Source organism: Lynx canadensis, chromosome B3, assembly GCF_007474595.2.
Source record: "Lynx canadensis isolate LIC74 chromosome B3, mLynCan4.pri.v2, whole genome shotgun sequence".
NCBI lineage: Eukaryota > Metazoa > Chordata > Mammalia > Carnivora > Felidae > Lynx > Lynx canadensis.
This window is the reverse complement of record NC_044308.2, coordinates 22,779,094-22,806,525: the sequence shown is the minus strand read 5'-3', so window position 1 is coordinate 22,806,525 and position 27,432 is coordinate 22,779,094.

The window sequence follows — 27,432 nt, the reverse complement described above, 5'->3', positions numbered from 1 at the left end:
GCTCAACATTGCTCCTCATCAGGTAAATACAAATCAAAACCACACTCAGGTATCACCTCACGCCAGTTAGAGTGGCCAAAATGAACAAATCAGGAGACTATAGATGCTGGAGAGGATGTGGAGAAATGGGAACCCTCTTGCACTGTTGGTGGGAATGCAAACTGGTGCAGCCACTCTGGAAAACAGTGTGGAGGTTCCTCAAAAAATTAAAAATAGATCTACCCTATGACCCAGCAATAGCACTTCTAGGAATTTACCCAAGGGATACAGGAGTGCTGATGCATAGGGGCACTTGTACCCCAATGTTCATAGCAGCACTCTCAACAATAGCCAAATTATGGAAAGAGCCTAAATGTCCATCAACTGACCAATGGATAAAGAAATTGTGGTTTATATACACAATGGAATACTACGTGGCAATGAGAAAGAATGAAATATGGCCCTTTGTAGCAACGTGGATGGAACTGGAGAGTGTTATGCTAAGTGAAATAAGTCATACAGAGAAAGACAGATACCATATGTTTTCACTCTTATGTGGATCCTGAGAAACTTAACAGAAGTCTATGGGGGAGGGGAAGGAAAAAAAAAAAAGAGGTTAGAGTGGGAGAGAGCCAAAGCATAAGAGACTGTTAAAAACTGAGAACAAACTGAGGGTTGATGGGGGTGGGAGGGAAGGGAGGTTGGGAGATGGGTATTGAGGAGGGCACCTTTTGGGATGAACACCGGGTTTTGTATGGAAACCAATTTGACAGTAAATTTCATATTAAAAAATGAAAAAAATGTTAACGTCCAATACATATCACTTATACAACTCAACACCCAAAACACCCAAATAATCCAGTTAAAAATGGGCATCGAATCTGAATAAATCTTCTCTAAATAAGACATACAAATGGCTAACAGATTCATGAACAGAAAATCAACACTCCACATCACTAATCATCAGGGAAATATAAATAAAAAACACAATGAAATATAACCTTACATTTGTCAGAATAGCTAGTATCAAAATGACAAGAAATAACAAATGTTGTCAAGGATGTGGAGAAAAAAGAACCCTCTTACACTGTTGGTGGAAATGTAAATCAGCATAGCCACTGTATAAAACAGTATGGAGGTTCCACAGAAAATAAAATAAAATTAGTAATATCATATTTTCCAATAATTTCACTATGGGTATTTATGAAAAGAATGAAAACACTAATTTGAAAAGATATATGCACCACTATGTTTATTGCAACATTATTTACAATTGTCCAGGTATGAAAGCAACCTAACTGTCCATCAATATATAAATGCATAAGGAAGATGTGATATATACATATATACACACAATGGAATATTTCACAGCCATAAAAAGGGATAAGATTGTGTCATTTGAAACAACATAGATGGACCTAGAGGGTATTATGTTAAGTGAAATAAGTTAGACTGAGAAACGCAAATACCATATGATTTCATCCATAAGTGAAATACAAAAAAATAAAAATTAAGAAACAAAAAGCAGAATCATACCTATAAATACAGAGAACAAACTGATGGTTGCCATCAGGAGTTTGGGAATGTGCAAAGTGGGTGAAGGGGATCAGAAATACAGGCTTACAGTTATGGAATGTCACAGGAAAAAAAGATACAGCATAAGGAATATAGCCAACGATATTATATCAGTGATGTATGAAGACAAATGATAGTTACACTTGTGTTGCCCATGGCATAATGTATAAACTTGTTATATTGCTATGCTGTACACATGAAACTAATGTGATAGTGCATGCCAAATATACTTAAAAATATATATAAAATAATACAATAATTCAGCAAAAAATCTAAGCCTTTAAGTCCTTTTAATTAATTAGTTAATTAATTTATTTATATTGAGTTGTTTAAGTTTTTTATATGTTTTGGATATTAACCTCCTTTCAGATATATGGTTTGAAAATATTTTTCCCATTCCTTAGGTTACTTATTCACTGTTCTATTTTTCTTCAAAGAAAGATACACAGAACAATACATGTGTCAAAGTTTTTACCATCACTAATCATCAAAAAAATGCAGATTAAAACCACAATGAGATATAACCCCACAGCTTTTAGGATGTCTGTTATCAAAAAACAAGTGGGGCACCTGAATGGCTCAGTCAGTTTGGCGTCTGACTTCAGCTCAGGTCATGATCTCATGGTTCATGAGTTCAAGCCCCACATGGGAATGTCTGCTGTCAGCACAGAGCACACTTCAGATCTTCTGTCACCCTCTCTCTCTGCCTCTCCCCCACTTAGGCTCCCTCTCCCTCTCACAAAAATAAACATTTAAAATACATGTTGGATAAAGGGTTAGTATCCAAAATGTATAAAGAACTTATCAAACTCAACACCCAAAAAACAAATAATACAGTGAAAAAATGGGCAGAAGACATGAATAGATACTTTTTCAAAGAAGGCATCCATATGGCCAACAGACACATGAAAAGTTGCAGAAGGTCACTCATCATTAGGGAAATACAAATCAAAACCATATTGAGATACCACCTCACATTGGTCAGAGTGGCTAAAATTAACAACTCAGGAAACAACAGATGCTAGAGTGGATGTGGAGAAATGGGAAGCTCTTGCACTGTTGGTGGAAATACAAACTGGTACAGCTCCTCTGGAAAACAGTGTGGAGGTTCCTCAGAATCCTAAAAATAGAACTACACTACAACCCAGCAATAGCATTACTAGGAATTTATCCAAAGGATACAGGAGCGCTGACTCATAGGGGCACATGTACCCCAATGTTTATAGCAGTGCTTTCAACAATAGCCAAATTATGGAAAGAGCCTATATGTCCATCAACTGATGAATGGATAAAGAAAATGTGGTTTATCTATACAATGGAATACTACTTGGCAATGAGAAAGAATGAAATCATGCCATTTCCAGCAACATGGACAGAGCTGGAGAGTATTATGCTAAGTGAAATAAGTCATACAGAGAAAGACAGATATCATATGTTTTCACTCATATGTGGAACTTGAGAAACTTAACAGAAGACCATGGGGGAAAGGAAGGGGAAAAATAGTTACAGAGAGGGACAGAGGCAAACTGTAAGAGACTCTTAAATACAGAGGACAAACTGAGAGTTGATGGGAGGGGTGGGGGACAGGGAAAATGGGTGATGGGCATTGAGGAGGGCACTTGCTGGGATGAGCACTGGGCATTGTATGTAAACAATGAATCACCGGAATCTACCCCCAAAACCAAGAACACACTGCACACACTGTACATTAGCCAATTTGACAATACATTATATTAAATAAATAAATAAACAAACAAGCTTTTTTTTTTAATGTTTTTTTTTAATTTTTTTTTTCAACGTTTATTTATTTTTGGGACAGAGAGAGACAGAGCATGAACGGGGGAGGGGCAGAGAGAGAGGGAGTCACAGAGTCGGAAACAGGCTCCAGGCTCTGAGCCATCAGCCCAGAGCCCGACGCGGGGCTCGAACTCACGGACCGCGAGATCGTGACCTGGTTGAAGTCGGACGCTTAACCGACTGCGCCACCCAGGCGCCCCAAAACAAACAAACTTTTTAAAAAGATTAAAAAAAAAATCAAGAGGTAACAAGTGCTGGTAAGAATGTAAAGAATACAGAATCCTAGTGCACTGTTGCTGGGAATGTGGTACAGCCATTATGGAAAACAGTATATTAGTTCCTCAAAAAATTAAAAATGGAACACCTGTATGATTCCACAATCCCACCTCTGGATATATGCCAAAGAAATAAGTACCTTGAAGATATGTCTGCACTCCCATGTTCATTGTGATATCAGTCACAATAGTCAAAATATGGAAATTATTTTATACATTCAGCTTGATTGGCAGACACTTTGATTGAGTCATCTATATTGTCACAAATGGCAGGATTTCCTTCTTTTTTTAAGGCTGAATAGCATTCCATTGTATTCCATTGTATGTGTATTTATTTATTTGTGTGTTTACATATGCACACATAAACACACAATGGACTATTATTCCATTCATATGTATAATGTGTACACACACGAATAAACACACAATGGAATACTATTCGGCCTTAAAAAATGACATCCTGCCATGTGGGACAACATGGATTAATCTGGAAGACATTAAACTAAACAAAATATTCCAGACATAAAATTACATATACCATAGCATTTCACTTACATATGGAAACCTAAAAACATTAAATGTATTAAAGGAGAGAGTAGAATGGTGGTTGCATGGGTTTGGGGAAAATGGAAGATGTTGGTTCAAAGACCACATAGTATCAGTTATGAAGGATAAGTTCTTCAGGCCTATTGAAGAGCATGGCAACCATAGTTAATAATACTGTACTGCAACCCTCTCTGTTTTTATCACTTTTCCTTCTCTTCCCCTATGTTCATCTGTTGAGTTTCTCAAATTCCACATATGAGTGAAATCATATGGTATCTGTCTTTCTCTGGCTAACTTATTTTGCTTAGCATAATACCCTCCAGTTCCATCCATGTTGTTGCAAATGGCAAGATTCCATTCTTGCTCACCAAGTAATATTCCATTATGCATAATATTATATATAATATATACATATATTATATATAATATGTATGCATATATATAATATATGCCTATATATACATATATATTATATAGATCACATTTTCTTTATGCATTCATCAGATGATGGACATTTAAGCCCTTTCCATAATGTAGTTATTGTTTATAGCGCTGTTATAAATATTGGGAGCATGTGTCCCTTCAAATCAGCATTTTTGTACCCTTTGGATAAATTACCTAAGAGTGCAATTGCTGGGTTGCAGGGTAGTTCTATTTTTAATTTTTTGAGGAACCTCCATACTGTTTTCTAGAATGCCTGCACCAGTGGCATTCCCACAAACAGTGCAAAAGTTTTCCCCTTTCTCCACATCAGCACCAACATCTGTTGTTTCCTGAGTTGTTAATATTAGCCATTCTGACAAGTGTGAGGCGGTATCTCATTGTGGTTTCGATTTGTATTTCTCTGATTATGAGTGATGTTCAGCCTCTTTTCATGATGTCTTCTTTGGAAAAGTGTCTATTCATGTCTTTTGCCCATTTGGGAAGGAGGCAAACCAAAAGACACTAAAATATAGAGAACAACTTAGGGTTGCTGGAAGGGAGGTTGGCAGGAGATGAGTTAAATGGGTGATGGGCATTAAGGAGGGCACTATTTGGGATGAGCATTTGGTGTCATATGCAAGAGATGAATCACTGGATTCTACTCCTGAAGCCAAGACTACAGTGTATGTTAACTAACTTGAATTTAAATAAAAAAAAAACTGTATTACATAATTGAAGTTTGCTAAGACAGTAAGTCTTACATGTTCTCAACACACAGAAAAGAATAGTAGCTATGTGAGGTTAGCAATATGTTAATTAGCTTGATTTTGTTCATCATTTCACAATGTATATTATATTAAATGCATCATGACATACATTTTACTTTATTTTTTTAATGTTTATTTATTTTTGAGAGAGAGAGAGAGAGAGAGAGAGAGAGAGAGAACACGAGTGGGGGACGAGCAGGGAGAGAGGGAGACAGAGAATCTGAAACAGGCTCCAGGCTCCGAACTGTCAGCACAGAGTCCAACATGGGGCTCAAACTCATGAACTGCGAGATCATGACTGAGCCAAAGTTGGACACTTAACCCACTGAGCCACCCAAGCACCCCATAGTGTATATTTTAAATATATACAATTTTCATTTGTCAAATAAACATCAATAAATCTGGAAAAAATAATACATTAGCATTGGTACAAAGTATTAAATAATTTTTATTCAGACATTGACAGTTTCTCAGTTTTTTTTCATGACCTTGCCATTTAAAGAGCCTGATCAGATATTTTATAGAACGTCCTTCAATTTGAATATCTAATGCTTTCTTACTATCAGGCCATGGTTATGGGTTTTGGAGATGGATACCACTTAATTGAGGTGCCCCTCTTATCACATCACATCAGGGGGCACATGATATTATAGTGACAAGGTAATGTTAACTTTGATAACTTGGTTAAGATGATTTCTCCCAGTTTACTCCACTGTACAGTTACTATTTTTCATTTTACATACTTGTTAGAAGCAAATTACTAAGCCTTAACTCAAGGGAAGAGAATTAATCTCTACCTCTGGAGAAGTGAATATCTATGTTTATAGTTTGGGATTCTTCTGTAAATATTTATCCCTTATTTACTATTTATTTGTGTGTGTAATAATTTATTTTGAAATATCATTATGGATTCATGAGCATTTATTTTATTATTTTAATTATAACCCAAACCATCCTTAATTATTTTGTTGCTAAATTTGTTTCAGCTTTGTCTGGTCACTGGGAGCTCTTTGATCTACTTCTATGGGCCTGTGATAAGTCCTATTTTCTCTTCTTTTTTCATGTCCTTCCTTTCTGGCCTATAGGATGCTTCAGGTTCACCCTGTATTTTTCCTGTCCCAGCCCTAGAATATGCTGAATCCCTGATTCTTTATTGGATAATAGAATTTAGAAAGTACAATCTAGGCATTGAACGTGCTCCTCATTGTTACTGGAGTTTTGCTGCCTCTAGGCCCTGTCGGTGAACAGAATCAGAAAACATAACGTATGCCTATTTTCACTCAGTTTTGTGAAAATGCTAGTTCTACCAAGCTCTTAGCTTTCCTTCACGAAACCCCATTCATTCGTTTATTCCATATCTTAAACTAGAAATTAGCAAAGCTAAATTTACTCTTTACTCTTAACCAGAGATAGTAACATTCTTTCTTTCTTCCTTTCTTTATTTCGTTTTCTTTCTTTTTAATTTTCTTTTAAATTTTTTTTAATTCACACCCAAATTAGTTAGCATATAGTGCAAAAATTGTTTCAGGAGTAGATTCCTTGGTGCCCTTTACCCATTTAGCCCATACTCCCTCCCACAACCCTTCCAGCAACCTCCCTCCCACAACCTCGCCAGCAATATGGAGTTTGTTCTCCATATTTATGAGTCTCTTCTGTTATGTCCCCCTCCTTGTTTTTATATTATTTTTGTTCCCCCTCCCTTATGTTCATCTGTTTTGTCTCTTAAAGTCCTTACATGAGTGAACTCATAGGGTTTTTATCTTTCTCTAATTTCACATAGCATAATACCCTCCAGTTCCATCCACGCAGTTGCAATTGGCAAGATTTCATTCTTTTTGATTACCAAGTAATACTCCGTTGTAGATATATACCACATCTTCTTTATACATTCATCCATCAGTGGACATTTGGGCTCTTTCCATACTTTGGCTATTGTTGATAGTGCTGCTATAAACATGGGGGTGCATGTGTTCCTTCGAAAAAGCACACCTGTATCCCTTGGATAAATACCTAGTAGTGCAATTGCTGGGTCATAGGGTAATTATATTTTTAGTTTTTTGAGAAACCTCCATACTGTTTTCCAGAGTGGCTGCACCAGCTTGCATTCCCACCAACAATGCAAACGAGATCCTCTTTCTCTGCATCCTCGCCATCATCTGTTGTTGCCTGAGTTGTTAATGTTAGCCATTCTGACAGGTGTCAGTTGATATCTCATTGTGGGTTTGATTTGTATTTTCCTGATAATGAGTGATGTTGAGCATTTTTTCATGTGTCGGTTGCCCATCTGGATGTCTTCCTTGGAGAAGTGTCTATTCATGTCTTTTGCCCATTTCTTCACTGGATTATTTGTTTTTTGGGTGTTGAGTTTGATAAGTTCTTTATAGATTTTGGATACTAACCCTTTATCTGATATGTCATTTGCAAATATCTTCTCCCATTCTGTCAGTTGACTTTTAGTTTTTCGGATTGTTTCCTTCACTGTTCAGAAGCTTTTTATTTTGATGAGGTCCCAGTAGTTCATTTTTGCTTTTGTTTCCCTTGCCTCCGGAGACGTGTTGAGTAACAAGTTGCTGCAGCCAAGATCAAAGTGGTTTTTGCCTGCTTTCTCCTCAAGGATTTTGATGGCTTCCTGTCTTACATTTAGGCCTTTCATCCATTTTGAGTTTATTTTTGTGTATGGCATAAGAAAGTGGTCCAGGTTCATTCTTCTGCATGTCATTGTCCAGTTTTCCCAGCACCACTTGCTGAAGAGACCTTCTTTATTCCATTGGATATTCTTTCCTGCTTTGTCAAAGATTAGTTGGCCATACGTTTGTGGGTCCATTTCTGGGTTCTCTATTCTGTTTCATTGTTCTGAGTGTCTGTTCTTGTGCCAGAACCATACTGTCTTGATGATTACAGCTTTGTAGTATAGCTTGAAGTCTGTGATTTTGATGCCTCCTGTTTTGTTTTTTTTGTTTTGTTTTGTTTTGTTTTTGTTTTGTTTTGTTTTTTCCCCTCAAGATTGTTTTGGCTATTCGGGGTCTTTTCTAGTTCCATACAAATTTCAGGATTATTTTTTCTAGCTCTGTGAAGAATGCTGGTGTTACTTTGATAGGGACTGCATTGAATATGGAGATTGCTTTAGGTAGTATTGATATTTTAACAATATTTGTTCCTCCTATCCAGGAGCATGGAATTTTTTTCCATTTTTTTGTGACTTCTTCAATTTCTTTCACAAGCTTTCTATAGTTTTCAGTGTATAGATTTTTCATGTCTTTGGTTAGATTTATTCCTAGGTATTTTATGTTTCTTTTTGTGCACCTGTAAATGGGATAGATTCCTTGATTTCTCTTTCTGTCGCGTAATCATTAGTGTATAGGAAAGCTACTGATTTCTGTGCATTGATTTTATATCCTGAAACTTTGCTGAATTCATGAATCAATTCTAAAAGGTTTTTGGTGGAATCTTTTGGGTTTTCCATTTAGAGCATCATGTCATCTGCAAAGAGTGAAAGTTTGACCTCCTCCTGGCCGATTTGGATGCCTTTTATTTCTTTGTGTTGTCTGATTGCAGAGGCTAAGACTTCCAATACTAATCTTATGCCTTAAGGAGCTGGAAAAAGAACAACAAATAAAACCCAAAACCAGCAGAAGACAGGGAATAATAAAACTTATAGCAGAAAAGGGGCGCCTGGGTGGCTCATTTGGTTAAGCATCCAAATTCAGCTCAGGTCATGATCTTGTGGTTTGTGGGTTCAAGCCCCGCGTCAGGCTCTGTGCTGACAGCTCAAAGCCTGGAGCTTGTTTAGGATTCTCTGTCTCCTTCACTCTCTGCCCCTCCCCCACTCGTGCTCTGTCTCTCTCTATCAAAAATAAATAAATGTATAAAAGAAAAAAAAGATTAGAGCAGAAATTAATGCTATCGAAACAAACAAACAAACAAACAAACCAACAGTAGAACAGATCAATGAAACCAAAAGTTGGTTCTTTGAAAGAATTAACAAAACTGATAAACCACTAACCAGTTTGATCAAAAAGAAAAAGGAAAGGACCCAAATAAATAAAATAAAGAATGAAAGAGGAGAGATCACAACCAACACAACAGAAATAAAAACAATAATAAGAGAATATTATGAGCCATTATATGCCAAAAAAATGGGTAACCTGGAAGAAATGGACAAATTCCTAGAAACATATACACTATCAAAACTGAAACAGGAAGAAATACAAAATTTGAACACACCCATAACCAGTAAGGAAATCGAATTAAGAATCAAAAATCTGCCAAGAAACAAGAGTCCAGGGCCAGATGGCTTCCCAGGGGAATTCTACCAAACATTTAAGGAAGAGTTAACACCTATTATCTTGAAACTGTTCCAAAAAATAGAAATGGAAGGAAACCTTCCAAACTCTTTCTATGAAGCAAGTATTACCTTGATTCCAAAACCAGACAGAGACCCCACTAAAAAGGAGAACTACAGACCAATTTCCCTGATGAACATGGATGTGAAAATACTCAACAAGATATTAGCCAACTGGGTCCAACAATACATTTAAAAAATTATACACCACGACCAAGCAGGATTTATATCTGGGATACAGGGCTGGTTCAATATCCGCAAAACAATTAATGTGATTCATCACATCAATAAAAGAAAGGACAAGAACCGTATGACCCTCTCAATATGCAGAGAAAGCATTTGACAAAACACAGCATCCTTTCTTGATAAAAACAGTCAAGAAAGTAGGGATAGAAGGAGCATACCTCGAGATCATAAAAGCCATATATGAACAACCCAATGCTAATATCATCTTAGTGGGGAAAAACTGAAAGCTTTCCCCCTAAGGACAGGAACAAGACAGAAATGTCCACTCTTGCCACTGTTATTCAACATAGCATTGGAAGTTCTTTCTTTCTTTCTTTCTTTCTTTCTTTCTTTCTTTCTTTCTTTCTTTCTTTCTTTCTTTTCTCCTTTTCTTTTTTTTTGTTTTTTATTTTTTGTTTCATTTTTTAAAAAATTTAAATCCAAATTAGCATATAGTGCAACAATGAGTTCAGGAGTATATTCCTCAGTGCCTCTTACCCATTTAACCCATCCCCCCTCCCACATCCCCTCCCATAATCCTGTTTGTTCTCAATATTTATGGGTCTCTTCTGTTTTGTACCCCTCCCTGTTTTTATATTATTTTTGTTTCCCTTACCTTATGTAACATTCTATCTCAAAATGAAATCCTCATGATTACATACAGATAGGATAAGAAATAAATGGAATTGGACAACATTTGTAAGCCAAATGAGAGTCTGGGTTGTGAAAAGAAAATATACAATGTTGCCAACCCAAGAGGGATGAATGATCTGGGCAGGTCCCCCAGTCTGGCCCCACCCCTACTCCACCACACTCACATATGCTGTGAGCTATGAAAAGAGCATGGCTATAATGGAAATCCATTGCACGGTGCATGGAGTATAGTGTGGAGGCTCCAGGAAACTCTTCTGGCTTGTCATATTTCTCCTCTTACTTCATACTCCCAGAAGAGCTCTGTGATTACCTCCTCTATTTTTCTCAGGAACAAAATGTGAAAAATTGGGGATGTGAATCATGAATGTCTATAGATAGAAAATATTTGGAATATTTGGGCCTTTCCATATACATGACATGTACTGTATCCTCACCATTTTATCCATGATTTTTGGTCCCCAAGATTTGTGGGGCTTTCAGTCCAAAAGGAAGAAATGCTGATAGTAGAGAAGACAGGGTACTTCCTAGGATTTATTAGGCAATACTATTTTCTTCACTCAGTTGTTTTGATGTGCAAATCTAAGACTTTCAATGTGCCACCCTGAAACTGCAGTTTTTAACTGTTCCAGAGATCACATCCTGGAATATGAAGTAGTTTGAGATTTACACTTACATCTGGAAATTTCAGAGCCCCACCCAAAGTCCTAGACCAAAGAGTTCTATGTTGATAGGAAAGAAAGTGAGCTGAGCAAGACGGTTATTTTGGATAAGTGTATCAACTTCAATAACACATACACACAATAGAAAAATTCCCCAGAAAATACAATTTTAGGTGTGCATGGGGGGAAAGAGCCAACTGAGGTGTGGAAGACAACAGACACATATCCTACTGTTCCATCCCCATAATTCGATCTATGAGAACAGCACAGGTTGAAGAGGCTAGAGGGATAGAAAAGAACCTGCTGATGGAAGATGCTCTCACCTGCCATAATGGATCACTGCTGCCTGCTTTCCCCCACTGTGTGCCCACATACCTCTCCTCCCTGAGTGGCACAACCTGCTTAGATTTTCACTTGGACACCACATTTCCCCAGACATCTTCTCAGACACAGTTACGAACTGTGGCTTGAGTCCAACCACATTGGGCATCATGGCCTCTCCTCACTTCAATCCAAACCGGGGCTGGACCTGGGGTGAAGAGAGCAGCTGGCTAAGGTGTAGCTCATGTTTCTGATTTCAGGAAGACATTTCCTTAGGTGCTGTTATTCAGGCCATTTGGCCACCAGGAACCCCTCTGGCTCTCTGAGCTCTTACCTCATCCCTGGTCAACTTTCACAGGATTTTCCATTCCTTGTCTTAAATAGATCATGGACAGCTGTTCTTGTCATTTTATGCTCTATGGTTCTTAACCCTTTGCCAAGCCTCATTTTTGTCATTACTTTAGACACTCTGAGAAAAGGCAGAGTGTGCTGGGTAGGAAGAGAGAATCAGCTTTGCAATCATCTGGGCTCAAACCCTGAATGTGACTCTCATAGCTATGTGACTCTGTGTAAATCATTTAACCTCTCTGTGCTGTTATTTCAACTGTAAAGTGGGGAAAATAATAATAGCTCTGTTACCATAGGGTTCTAATGATGTTTACATGAGTTAGTATACAAAGTCCTAAGAAGAGCACCATGCACCTCAGAACTGTTATGGAGGTGTTGGGCACATACTAAAGGCTGTCATTGCTCACAATTCTCTCCAAAATCCCAGGGTGGCCCAGGTATAGGATAGGAAGGAGGTCTGATACTGCAGGTTAACGTGTTCAGGCCTTGAAGAGTCTAATAACAAATACCAAAGACCAGAAAATGTCATCCAAAGGGAAGGAATGTTTTCCCAGGCATGTACTCTTTGGGGGCAAATACATATTTTGAAGACCCTTCCTCTCCTATAAGATCTCACAAATAATCATTTGAAACCGCAGGAAACATATCCAATACCTAAGTTGTGAATTGTTAGGGCATGATTTGTAACTTCTTCACTTAACAACCCCAAAGTCAGTTTCAAATTCCAGCTCTCCAAAACATCTTAAGTTGCAGATAACATGCCCAGAAGGAGGTGGAGGTAGGAAGTGAAATATGGAGGTAATTATATTTGAGAATGAAGCTGACAGGGAGCACTTTCAGTTTCCTATTCATAGTTCCGTAATCCCTTTGCCTCCAAAACTTCCATATGGCAATGAGTACAGCTAAGTTCACAGATAGAGTAAGGAATGCTGTGCTGATCCATGAATGTTCTTCTGTCCCCAGGAAGAACCTTCAGGTCTCAGAGCATTGTCTACTGTCTTTCTCCTCACTCCAACCCCTACCCTGCTCCTTGTAGTTGTCTCTCATTTTTGTCTTCAACAACAAACCAAACAAACAAAATGAGCCAAATATATAGGCATATTCTCAAATATATTTCTTATACTGAACTGGTAAATATTTTGGCCTCAATATTTTCAAAGGTATATACATATACCTTTTTTTACCCTCACAGTAACTTTCAAATACACATACAAATACTTTTAAGGGAAAAACCTTAGCAAATAAGTTGTCTTTATTCATGATTGTTTTGACTGTGTTACCAAATATAGGTGTGGCAAAATAATAAATTTTCTCAATTTTATTCCCTGGCAGTACAGAATATAAACATATCCAGCTAAGAAGAATAAACAAGCAAAAAGAGATGACTTTCACATGTTGTGATGAGCAAGTTAAGGATTTAATATTTAAATTGTGAACACTGCTTGAGCCCTAAATATTTAATTGGTTTAGTCCTTTCTTTCTTTTTTCTCTATTCAATCATGAAAAATTTCAAACCAAAATGTTGAAAGAATTGTGTACCCACCACCTAGATTCTAAAATCAATATTTTATTATATTTGCTTTAGCAAATATCTATCTATTTATCCATTCCTATATTTAATCCATTTTACTTTTATGCACTTTAAAGTAGATTGCAGATATCAGTACACATCACCCCTATAAATATCACTAATGAGATGAAAGTATTTTCTTACTAAAAGAAAATCTAAATATAGTGAAATGTATAAAACTTAAGTGATGAGTTTTGACAAATGGATGAACTGATGGACTTCAAAACCCTATCAAGATATAGAAAATTACCATCAATGCAGAAAGTTCCCTCATGCTTCTTTCCATTCAATTCACAGCAACCGCTGGCCTGATTTCTCTTAACAATAGATTATTTTGCCTGTTCTTGAAAATCATATAAACAAAATAAAATTGTATGGACTATTTTGTGTTAGATTACTATTCATCAGCATAATGTTTCTGAAGTATACATGCTGCAGCATATATCAGCAGTTCTTTCCTTTTTGTTGATGAGTTGCATGCCAAAGTTTGGCACAGTGGCTGTTTCCAGGTGTTTACTTTTGTGTATAAGAAACATGGATCAAAAGACAAGCCCCATCTGAAGAGTCAAAGATGTGAATCAGAAAGAATTGTAGTATTTCGTCATCAAAATTCCTCATTCTTACATCTCTAATTTTAGTGGATTTTGATAAATTAGGTGGTGAGAAAACCCTCTGTAATTTGGACAGAAAGAGACCAGGATATCTAAAAGTTGGGTTTTGTGGAAATTAAGTGCTAAGAATCTTTTTTTGTGTGTGTCAAAAAAATTATTTTTTAATAATATAATTTATTGTCAAATAGGTTTCCATACAACACCCAGTGCTCATCCTAACAAGTGCCCTCCTCAATGCCCATCACTCACTTTCCCCACTCTCCCACCCCCATCAACCCTCCTTATGGTTTACCTCCCTCCCTCTAACTGTTTTTTATCCCTTGTCCTCCCCCACAGTCTTCTGTTAAGTTTCTCAAGATCCACATACGAGTGAAAACATATGGTATCTGTCTTTCTCTGACTGACTTATTTCACTTAGCATAATACCCTCCAGTTCCATCCAACTTGCTGCAAATGGACAGATTTCATTCTTTCTCATTGCCAAGTAGTATTCCATTGTATGTATAAACCACATCGTCTTTATCCATTCATCAGTTGATGGACATTTAGGCTCTTTCCATGATTTGGCTATTGTTGAAAGTGCTGCTGTAAACATTAAAAAAATGTTTATTTGTATTTTGAGAGAGTGAAAGCAAGCAGGAGAGGGGCAGAGAGAGGGAGAGAGAGAGAATCCCAAGTAGTCTCTACACTATAGTGCAGAGCCCAATGTGGGATTCTATCTCATGAACATGAGATCATAACCTGGGCCATAATCAAGAGTTGGATGCTTAACCAAGTGAGCCACCCAGGCAACCCCCCCCTACCAAAATCATTTTTGTCAAAATTTGTTCCCAATAAAAAATCTTGTGGCACCCATAATGCATGGGAACAAAATGCATGGCAGATACTCTGTTTAAGAAATATATGTTGACTACAAAGGCAGAAGTTATTCTCATGTTTTATTTTAGAAAAGTTTCCCATACTTTACCATTCATGTTTATATTGGAAAGCTCTCAATAGTTGTTATGTTATATGATACAAGGTAGGGACCATATACTTCCATATTGATCTAAGGACATTTTTGAAATGACTATTTTACCATTGCTTTACAGTATAGTTATGTTAGAACTCACTTATAACATAGTTATATATGTGTGGATCTGTGCCTGTAGTCTCTACTGTGTTCCACTGTTTGCTTATTTATTTATTTATTTATTTATTTATTTATTTATTTATTATTTTAGGAGTGGGAGATATGTGAACTTTGTGCATTTTGAGTAGAAAGTTGATTTTTCACTCTGTGTATTTTAATTTGAATAGTCAACTTAATGTAATCACTGTTCTATTTGGGTTTAACTCGTTTTATATAACTTCTGTTATAGTTTAAAAACTATAGTAGTTTGCTTCTGTTTTTAACTACTTTAAAATCAAATATTTAGTCATGCATTATTTTACCCTCTAAAATTATTATTTATTTGTTATCTTATTATTGTTGACTATCCAATTAATTACAACATGCTCAATTTTACAAATCCTAATATGAATTTTTACTTTTCTCATTTTCTCAGTAATGACAGAAACATGGAACACGTCAACTCCCTTCTCCCATTTTTTGACAATTATTTTTATCTTGTATTTTGATTCTACTTATATTGTGAATCCTATAAACTCTTAGGATCATTGTTTTATACACCAATATATATTCATATTTAAATGCATATTCAACTTTATTTGTCCTTCATATGAGTTTCTTTTAGAGATTATCCTGCTTGAATAAATCTTGTTTATTTTTCGTTTGGGATGATATTTTGGTAAAATATCTCTAAAACTTTCTCACAGTATCTGAATTTTAAATAATGTTTCCATTGAACATAGGATTCTTGGTCATCTGGTATTTTATTTATTTATTTACTTTTGGTTATGAGAAGGCATTCTATTGATTTCTGGCTTAAACTATTTCTGTTTAAATCTGTTTGTTTTATTGTTGCTTCCTTAAACATAATATGTCTGTTTTTTTCTGTCTTCTTTCAAGATTTTCCTCACTGAATTGGCATTCAATAATATATATATTATATATATGTGTATATATATTAATGTGTAATGTATGTATATATAATGTATATATGTAAAGTATATATCAGTAATATATATGTAATATATACTCAGTAATATATTACATATATATTCACCCATATATATTTATTTAAACATATATATACATGTATACATATATACATATATATATGTATATATATATACCATAATGCCAATTTCTTTGTATTTATCCTGCTTGATTTTCACTGGACGTTTATAATCTATTTATTGATGTTTTCAACAATTTTGGAAAATTCTTAGGCATTATTTTTTCAATATTTCTTTGATCCCCATTTCTCTTTGTTTTACTTTAGTCTAATTCCAAATGTGTTAGGTATTTTCACTGTGCTCTAGAGATTTCAAATATAAATATTCAATTATTTTACTTTAGTACTTATTTTCATATATTTGCTCTTGGTTCATCTTCTTTACTTTGTACTTGATCTTTCAAATGATATATGGAGTTATTAATTTTAGCTATAGCGTCTTTTATTTTTGTAGTTTTTGAGTATTTTATGCATTCTTCACCATTGAAAATGCCTTATATTTTTATCTTTCTGTATTTTTCTCTATTTCAATAGACATATTAAGCAAAATTAGAATGAAGAATGTTAACTCACCAACTTCCTCAACAACTGTAGAAAGAAATTGCCAGTTTAAAATATTATGCCTTGGGGCGCCTGGGTGGCGCAGTCGGTTAAGCGTCCGACTTCAGCCAGGTCACGATCTCGCGGTCCGTGAGTTCGAGCCCCGCGTCGGGCTCTGGGCTGATGGCTCAGAGCCTGGAGCCTGTTTCCGATTCTGTGTCTCCCTCTCTCTCTGCCCCTCCCCCGTTCATGCTCTGTCTCTCTCTGTCCCAAAAATAAAAATAAATGTTGAAAAAAAAATTTAAAATATTATGCCTTATAGAAAAGTGTGTAGAAGTATCAACAACAATGGAATACTACTTGGCAATGAGAAAGAATGAAATCTGGCCATTTGTAGCAATGTGGATGGAACTGGAGGGTATTGCTAAATGAAATAACTCAGGCAGAGAAAGACAGATACCATATGTTTTCACTCATATGCGGATCCTGAGAAACTTAACAGAAGACCATGGGGGAGTCGAAGGGGGAAAAAGTTACAGAGAAGGAGGGAGGCAAACCACAAGAGACTCTTCAGGACTGAGGACAAACTGAGGGTTGGTGGGGTGTGGGGGAGAGGGGAAAGTGATTGATGGGCATTGAGGAGGGCACCTGTTGGGATGAGAACTGGGTGTTGTATGGAAACCAATTTGACAATAAATTATATTTAATATAAAAATTTTTAACCATGAAAGTACAAAAATTTCAAAATACTAATGAATAGCATTTTAAATAGATATTGCTAAGAAATAGACTATAGTATATGGGTGTGTATCAATAGTAATGTGCTTATGTCATGTTTTCAGTGTTCAGAAAACCCACTGAAAAAGACAGCAGAATGGGTTAATTCAAGATATCAATGTTTCTCCAAATTTGCAGGTTAAAATAACTTTTATGAGACAATGATCAAAGTTAGAGAAAAAATGATCAGCTAGCACCTTCCTGGAGACAGTTCCCTTTGTCTTTCCGGAAAGAGGCAAGACTGACTATGGGCAGAAAGAATGTTCATGTTGCAGACACAATGCTGTGTGGACTCCAATCAGAACCACAAGCTCTCCCTTTGCCCTTACCCATAAATGCCCTCTCATGTGTCTGTTTCCAAACTTTTTTCTTATTGGTAATGCATAGACAAATAGACCTCAACATTGCTTCACTTTAAACACTTTTTAAAACTCTGGCCCTAGTATTATATGTTTTGGCTTGTAAAAGTGTGAATCATATAGCATGTCCTCAGCAGCTGCCCCATCCTAAAGCCAGAAAATGCTTCTAGGAATGAGCACATGGGATGAGGAGAAAGACTAATAGGACACAGCTTATACTGTGGGACCAGCACTCTTCATAAGGCATATCCTTTTTGTTTATGAGAATTTTCTAATAGTTCTTATTTTTCTCAGGCCTTAGCTTATTCTTTATACAATTCCATATTACATGAATTTTTAAAATTTGCAGATTATCAGAGTATTTTTATGTACACTAAAGGCACCTTAATCAGGGATTGGGTTAATCTTTTCAAAGCCCAGTGACTACAGTGCTTGTCGACAGGGAAACAGGTGGTAACAGTGAGTAAATGTTGAGCTATATTTCATTCTATCTCCATAGCAACAAGATAGAAAAACTTCAATTAGGATACATCATTTTCAGCGAGGAAGAAAATGAGATGTTCCTTTCTTCTTTTCATTTATTCCCCAAGTCTCATTTCTATCCTTTTCCTCTAGGAAAAAAAAAGGGGGAGGGGAACATAGGTATAAAGAAATCTATTTATTACACAAATAATGCTATGTAGGGTCTGTAAAGATATCTCAAGAGTAGGTCCTTTCTTGTCTCCCTCTCATATGGCAGCAGATTGTATTATTGGTACCAATTATTAATTCTCACTTTTTTATTAGAGTTTTGTTGCTCCATCAAGTGCATAGACACTTGACTTGCTTTTGGAATGTGAGCAGAAATTATGAATGCTGCGCTCGGGCATAAGCTTAAGAGTCCTTACTCGCTTCTGTGGTTGCTTTTGTTCCTCCTGTCACACAAATCGCATGTCCTTCAACCTGAATCCTAGAATAAAGAAGACATGTGATGAATTGCACATGATCCCCATCAGATACACAGCCACTATTTTTTTGTGAAAAAGAAATAATGCTTGTAATTATGAATACCAGAGACTTTGAAGTCCTTTCTTACTATACATTAACTTAGTTAAACTAATGAACAAAGAAATTGGCACCAGTTATGAGGTGCCACCAGAAAAAGAAAAACTAATACATTCTTAGCAGATCCAAACAATAGGCTGTTACAAAGTCGTTATTGATGCCTAGAAAATGAAGTGAGCCATGTTTTTTATCGATAAAACATTTTCTAAAACTTTTCTGTATGATAAGTTGTTATAAGCTTATGGGTTTAGGCAAAGATATTGGGAATGTGAAGCTAATCGTATGACTGAGCTGTTATTAGTTACAGTAAAAGGTATTATGTGAAAGAGAAAATTTCAGAAAATAACCTGTGAATTTGATAGCAAAATTGAAATATGGAATTGTTTATTCTCTCTAAATAATGAAAGGTAAAACAGAAACAAAGATCAAAACTCAGTGTTAAAGCAAAGACCAAACCAAGAGTGTGGCCTCAAGGGTGTGGCCTCATACCCTTTGTTACAACCTATGAATTGATTAAAGGGAGCATTCAGTCAACAAATTTAGCTTCACAAAATGTCTCAGGAGACAAAGGAGACTAAGAATATGATTCTTTTTTGGAGGCGTGATTGATTTAAGTTACATCAATTTACTTCAGATTACCTTAAGCCACAAGTGGAGGATGTCTTGGAAAGAACTGTGGGTGTGGTTACTGTTACATTGGAATTTTACAGAATAAAAGCTAAATTTGTTTAGAGAGAGCTATACTGTCAAAGAGCCAGCAGCCTGTATTAAAATATGCTGTGGCTCTTTGAGACTTAAAATGATTTTTGGACCCCCAATAATCTGCTTGTCCCCAAAGAAGAAATACTGTTTAATGCCTTATGCCAATGTGGCCAAGGAGAGTGATGAATAACCCTCTACTTTCAGAAGGTAGAGCCAAGAATCAAAGAGAATGGAATCCTGCTCCAAGAGAGTAGACACTGGGACCTAATAAAAGAAAACCGTCTACCAATTAGCTAGTACGGACACAATGTTTGTCCAGAAGGATTTCAGAAATCTTACAATGAAAGCTGAGTCCCCCCCACTGCCAATCTTTGAATCTTTCCCTTTTAGAAGGAGGGTATTTATTGAAATAGCCCTGCTCTGATATTTTATGCTGATTGTATGCTGGTTACAAAGCTTTTATATATATATATATAAATCTGGATAATAAAACAACAATATAGACTAGAATGTTATCATGAGATACAGAAGTTTAGCTATGATGGCGTGGTTAGATGACACAGAGATTTCACTTACAGGAGGGAGTGAATTCTATACACTTGAGGGAATGAAGTAATATTTGTAACAAGGGTTGGGTTATGGTATATTCTATTGTTGTGCTCAATTGTTCCTTCCCCATTTCCCTGCAAAAAGAATATACTCTATGTTCCATATAAATTGGGCTTGGACATAGGACTGTCTTTGGAATGTGAGTTGAGGTGGTGAATATCACATCCAACCAGATACTTCACCCATCCAAGCATGTGTTTTTACCTTTATTTTTACCATAAAAATGTAATGTATTATTTGGTCTGGATCCCAGAAGATACATAAAGGAAAGCTGTAATTGACAACTATTGATATATACATGAGTAAGATATAAATGTTTGCGATTTCAAGTTCAATAAAATTTGGGGGAGGGGTCTTTGATATTACAGTATAACATAATTAAATCCAAATAATAAAAGCGCACATACTTCATTTTTTAAGAGATGTTTTCAGCAACAAAATCTCAGAAAAAAAGGGCTTTCGCAACTCATTTTGACATACAGCTCAATTTTCAGACATGCTGACCTTTCTCTGTACAAATCTGCCTGTAAATCACATAGGTTTTTTTTGTGTTTTTTTTTTAATATTAGGGAAAAAAAGGTGGTGAGAAATCCTGTGTGATTTGCCCTACGTGAGGGGCAGCCCTGCGTAGGGTATCTGAACTAGAGGGGCCTGAAGAAGGAATATGTGTGTTGCGGCCTGGCAGGATATGGGTTCTGAGACAGGTGAGAAGGCACAGAGAAAAAAAAAAATGTAGCTGCCATGGGAGAATGGTTACATATTATAGACACACTAAGTAAGAACATTTTTAAGGATATTGGAAAACAGGATTTCACTCTTGGAGAATGGACTTTCACACATTCCAAATCTTGTGCTGGATACTGTCCTTTGATATTTTTCTCACTTTATTGGGGCTCCCACATGCTGTGCTGGGCCATCACAACTACCTCTGAAGTCGCCTTCCCCCAGACCCATATGCAGTATGCCTTCCCTTTCACAACCTTCCTTACCCATTTCTATGCATGAAGGTACTTGGGATAATACACTCATGCCCACAGTTAGTGTGTGAGTTCTGTAAAGAACTGTGCTCCACCCTAGCTCTCTAAGCACTCTCCCAGATACCTACTACCAATTTTATTCACTCATGGGGTTAAAAACGACATTTTAACAAAGTTAAGCCTGGATACCAGCTTATATAAGAAATTTCAAATTAGGGGCCCATGGGTGGCTCAGTTGGTTAAGTGTCCGACTTCAGCTCAGGTCATGATCTCACTGTTCGTGGGTTTGAGCCCCATGTTGTACTCTGTGCTGACAGCTCAGAGCCTGGAATCTGCTTTGGATTCTGTTTCTCTCTCTCTCAATAAATAAATATTAAAAAAATAAAAAAAGAAATTTCCAGTTAAATATCTTGATTTTTATTAGTTTACACTTGAGTAGCTCATATCTCTCAGGGAGTTTAGAGATCAGAAGTTTGAAACAAGAATTGCATGCAGAAGAATTCCAAATAATTTATGTAGATACTCTACCCTGAAGGAGAGGAGCATAACTCCCTACTCAAGTGTAGGCTGTCCAAAGTGATTTCCTTCCAATTATTACAGTATGGAAAGGGGATTAAAAGAGTAACTGTTGTGGAGAAATCTGACAAACATTACCAGGTTTCAAGGTCAACATCAACAGTGATAAATTACACTGATGACATATGACCTTGATATGATGTGATGAAATGGAACATTATCCATAACCCCCATTTAATCATGAGGAAAACATTAGGTAAATTCTGATAGAGGGAAAATTTACAAATTACTTGACCAGTACTCTTCAAAATGGTCAAGGGCATAAACAACAGAAAATCTATCACAGCCAAAAGGAGACTTAGGAAACATGATGACTAACTGTGATGTGGTGTCCTGGATGGGATCTTGGAACAACAACAACAACAACAACAACAACAACAAAAAGGTATAAGGTATAAAATAAGGTAATAACATATCAGTATTGGTTCATTATTTATGACAAACGTAACTTACTAACTGAAGATGTCAATAATAGGGAAAATTGGGTATGTGGTATAAGGGAACTCTGTACAATCTTTGCAACTTTTCTTTAAATCTAAAGCAAACAGTCACCTTCCCTCATCTTCCTTTCAATGAATCAGGGCAGGTAAAGCACAGCATGGAGATGTGCTCCTGAAAAACCCTCCAGCATGGAGAGGCACCCCTGTTCACCCTATCCAACTGTAAAAGAGACAAAGACATGAAGAAGATGCTACAGTCCATCAAAAAGAGTAAGCAAACATCAAGAAGCCCGTTGTTCCTGTACAGCCAGTTGTGAGCACTTTATTCCTTCCCCTCTGCCAGGCAGTGATTCTGAAAATTGACAGTAGGAACGATTAGTCATGTCAAGACTTGAGTCACAGTTTGTACACCTAAAGGAACTAAAAAAAAGATGAACAAATAGAGACCAAAGTAAATAGAAGAAAGGAAATAATAAAGATAACAGCAGAAATACATGGCATAGAGACGAAAGAAATTAAGAAAGAAAAAAATCAATGAAACAAAGAGCTGTTCTTTGAAAAGATAAACAATATTGATAACCCACAGCCAGATTCATCAAGAAAAGAAGAAAAAGGACTCATATGAACAAAAACTGAATCCAGGAAGAAATAGAAAATTTGAACATACCAATTACTAGTAACGAAATTGAATCAGCAATATAAAACTATCAAAAAATTAACAAAAGTCCAGGGCCACATGCATTAATAGGCAAACTCTACCAAACTTTAAACAAGAATTAATACCTATTATCCTCAAACTATTCCAAAAAGTAGAAGAGGAAGGAAAGCTTCCAAATATGTTCTGTGAAGCCAGCATTACCCTGACACCAAAACTAGAAGAGTACACTATAAGGAAGGAAGGAAGGAAGGAAGGAAAGGAAGGAAGGAAGAAAAAGAAGAAAGAAAGAAGAAAGAAAGAAAGAAAGAAAGAAGAAAGAAAAGAAGGAAGGAAGAAGGAAGGAAGGAAGGAAGAAGGAAGGAAGAGAAAGAAAGAAAGAAAGAAAGAAAGAAAGAAAGAAAGAGAAGGAAGGAAAGAAGGAAGGAAGGAAGCTACAGGCCAATATCTGTGGTTAACATACAAACAAAACTTCTCAGTAAAATATTGGCAAATCACATTCGACAATACATTATAAAAGGATCATTCACCACAATTAAGTGACATTTATTCTAGGGATCCAAGGATGCTTAAATATTCACAAATCAATCAATGTGACATACCATATCAACAAAACAGAGGATAAAAATTATATGGTCATCTCAATAGAGAAATAAAAAGCATCTGACAAAATTCAGCATCCATTTATAATAACAACTCTTAACAAAGTAGTTTTTGAGAAAACATACCTCAGCATAATAAAGGCCATTTATGAAAAACCCACAGCTGGCATCATATTCAATAGAGACAAACTGATAGCTTTCCCTCTAATTTCAGGAACAGGACAAGGGGATACCTATTCTGACCATTTTTATTCAACATAGTACTGGAAGCCCTACCTATAACAATTAGACAAGAAAATAAATAAGAGGCATCTATATTGGTAAGGAAGAAATTAATCTGTCACTAAATGCAATGACATAATACTGTACATAGAAAATCTTAAAGACTACAATAAAAAACTATTTAAAGTGATTAATTCAATAAAGATTCAGGATACAAAATTAATACTCAGAATCAGCAGCATTTCTCTATACTAATAATGAGTTAGCAGAGAGAAAAATTAAGAAAACAATTCCATTTACAATTACACCAAAAAGAGTAACATAACTAGAAATAAACTTAACCAAGTAAGTGAATGACTTGTACTCTGAAAACTATAAAACACTGATGAGAGAAGTTGAACATCATCCAATTGGAAAGATATTCCATGCTCATGAATTGGAAGAATTAATATTTATTAAGTGTCCATACTACCCAAGGCAATTTCCAGATTCAGTGTAATCCCAGTAAAAATACCAGCAACACTTTTTCATGGAACTAAAACAAATAATGATAAAATATGTATGCAACTAGAAAAGACCCCCCCAAAGCCAAATCAATCTTGAGAAAGAAGAATAAAACTGGATGTATCACAATCCTAGATTTCAAGGTTTACTACAAAGCTGTAGTAATAAAAAAGGTGTTGTACTCACACAAAAATAGACACATGATCAACAGAAGAGAAAAGTGAGCCCAGAGATAAACCCATTATTAAATGGTTAATTAATTTGACATAGGAGGCAAGAATACACAGTGGGGAAAAACAGTCTTTTCAGTAAATGGTGCTGGAAAAACTGGACAGCTCCATTCAAAAGAATAAAACTGAACCACTTTCTTATATTATACATACTGATAAACTCAAAATGGATTAAATATCTAATAAGGAGTTAATATCCAAAATATAAGGGGTAATATCCAAAATATATATGAGACTTATGCAACTCAACACCAAAAAAATAAATAATTTGATTTAAAAATGGGCAGATAACCTAAATACACATTTTCTGAAAGAAGACATACAGATGGACAACAGACACATGAAAAGATGCTTACCATCACTAATTCTCAGGGAAATGCAAATCAAAACCACAATGAAATATCACCTTACATCTGTCAGGTTGGCTAATATAAAAACAAAACAAAACAAAAACAAAAAAAACAAAGAAACAAACACAAACAAACAACATAACAAAACAAAAAGAAAGGACAAGTTTTGCCAAGGATGTGGAGAAAAAGGAATGCTTGTGTACTTGTGGTGGGAACACAAATTGGTACAGCCACTGTAGAAAACAGTATGAAGGTCCTTCAAAAAATTAAAAATATAAATACCATATGATCCAATAATTCCACTACTGGGAATTTACTCAAAGGGAATTAAAACACTAATTCAAAAAGATATATGTACCCCCATGTTTATTACAGAATTATGTACAATAGCCAAGATATTGAAGCAACCTAAAGTCCATCAATAGACAAATGGATAAAGAAGATGTGATATGGGGTGCCTGAGTGGCTCAGTCAATTAAGCAACCAACTCTTGACTTCAGCTCAGGTGAAATGCTCTGTCAGTGCAGAGGCTGCTTGGGATGCTTTACTTCTCCTTCTCTCTCTGCTTGTTCGTACTCTCTTTCTCTCTCTCTCTCTAAGTAAATAAATAAACATTTTTTAAAAAGATGTGACATACACACACACACACACATACAATGGAATATTACTCAGTCATAAAAAGTAATGAAATACTGCTATTCACAGCAACATGAATGTACCTAGAGGGTGTAATGGTAAGTGAAGTAAAAGAGACTGAAATAGACAAATACCACATGATCTCAATAACATGTGGAATCTAAAAAACCAAACAAATGAACAAACAAACAAATATCAGAATCAGAACTATAAATACAGAGAATAAACTGATGGTTACCAGAGAGAAGGGGATGGGAGAAGAGCAAAATGGGTGAAGGGGACTGAGATACAGGCTTCCAGTTATGGAATGAGTAAGCCATGGGAATAAAATACACAGCATAGGGAATATAGTGAATGACACTGTAACAGCAATGTATGGTGACAGATGGTAGCAACACTTGTGAGCATGGCATAAGATATAGAAAAGTGGAATCAATACGATGTACACCTGAAACTAATGTAACACTGTGCGTCAACTATATTAAAATTTAAAAAAAGTTATACAAAATTCCAATTAAAAAAAATCTTTACTCCCAGTGTGATAGCTAGACTTCCTTAGGCCTGACTTGATTGCAAATCTTTCAGGGCAGCAAACAAGTGCCTAGGATGCAGGATGGCCTCCAGGTCTCTCTCTCTCTCACACACACACACACACACACACACACACACACACACACACCCCATGCATTTACCTTACAGGGATGGCTGTGGAGACCAGGTATCTCAAAAACAATTTAAGGAAATTGTGGATCTAATTTCAGGCATACTGCCTTGGGCTAATACATCCCCTTGGCCCCTCATTTCTGCCTCTTCTTAGAGAAAAAAATACTTGGGCAACAGCAGGCTGAGATAAGAAACAGGGCCATTAGGGAGCGGAGCACAGATTTTGTAGATGGATTTTAATCCTGAATGGCTTTCTCCATTCAGTCCCCCTGAAATTTTATCTTCAAAGACCTGAAATCAATCTTTGTGAAAGTGCAGCTGTCTTATCATCCCACATCATTTTTCATAGATTGTCAAGGTGAGTTATTGTATCCTATATCTAAGCTATATCCTTCACACACACACACACACACACACACACACACACACACACTCCAACACCTGTAGTTATGCTTCATGTGTAAATGGAAATATAGGGACAGCTGAAGGAAATAATCTGAAGTCACACTTAGGATTCTGTGTACTAAGACTTATTTTAAAAACTATCCCACTAATAAACATGATCCCAAAAAGAAGAGGAGTCAGTCAAAGGTGACAAATGAACAGCCATTTCCCTTTTGTCCTTGTTTTCTATGAGTCAAAGGTAGGTACAGATGCAGCACAGAGACCACACATGCCCACACAAAACCCTCCTCCTTCTCTCTCCTTGAATTCCCTAAAACCCTCAACAAACTTTCTCCAGCACTCACCACAGAAATACAACTGGTTTCCTGATGGGTCTGATGCCAACCTTTGCTCATTACTTGCTTAATCCAATTAAAACATCTTTGAATATTAGAGATCTCATATTTACTCTCTCCATATGAGGTCCCTGCCCTGTACACATTGAAACCATCTGAGACCTAGCCATGTTCAATGGAGAATGTGGCCAATGTGGGCGCCCCACCCATTTGGGGATCAATATTGTTCTTCAGTTGCATCTCCTCAAGTTTATTTCTTTTCCACTTCATTCCATTATATTATCTGGGTTTGCTCATTCACTGTATTGATACATTTTGTGAGGTGTTCCCATGATTCACCTATGAAATAGGCAGTTGGTAGGCAGATTATGGATATATATGGGTATACTTGCTTGGTCTATATTTATAGTTACAGCTTATCAGGAGCAAGGGCCATGCAAGAGGAGAAAGCAATGCCAGCATCCCTCTGTCCACTCTGTGCCATAATTTTCCTATTTCTCCTTCAACCCTCCTCTTCACATCTTTCTCCAGACCTCTGTGCTGAGTTGAAGTGAATACAGTACCAAGAAAGCCCTGCAGCACATAAATAATCTT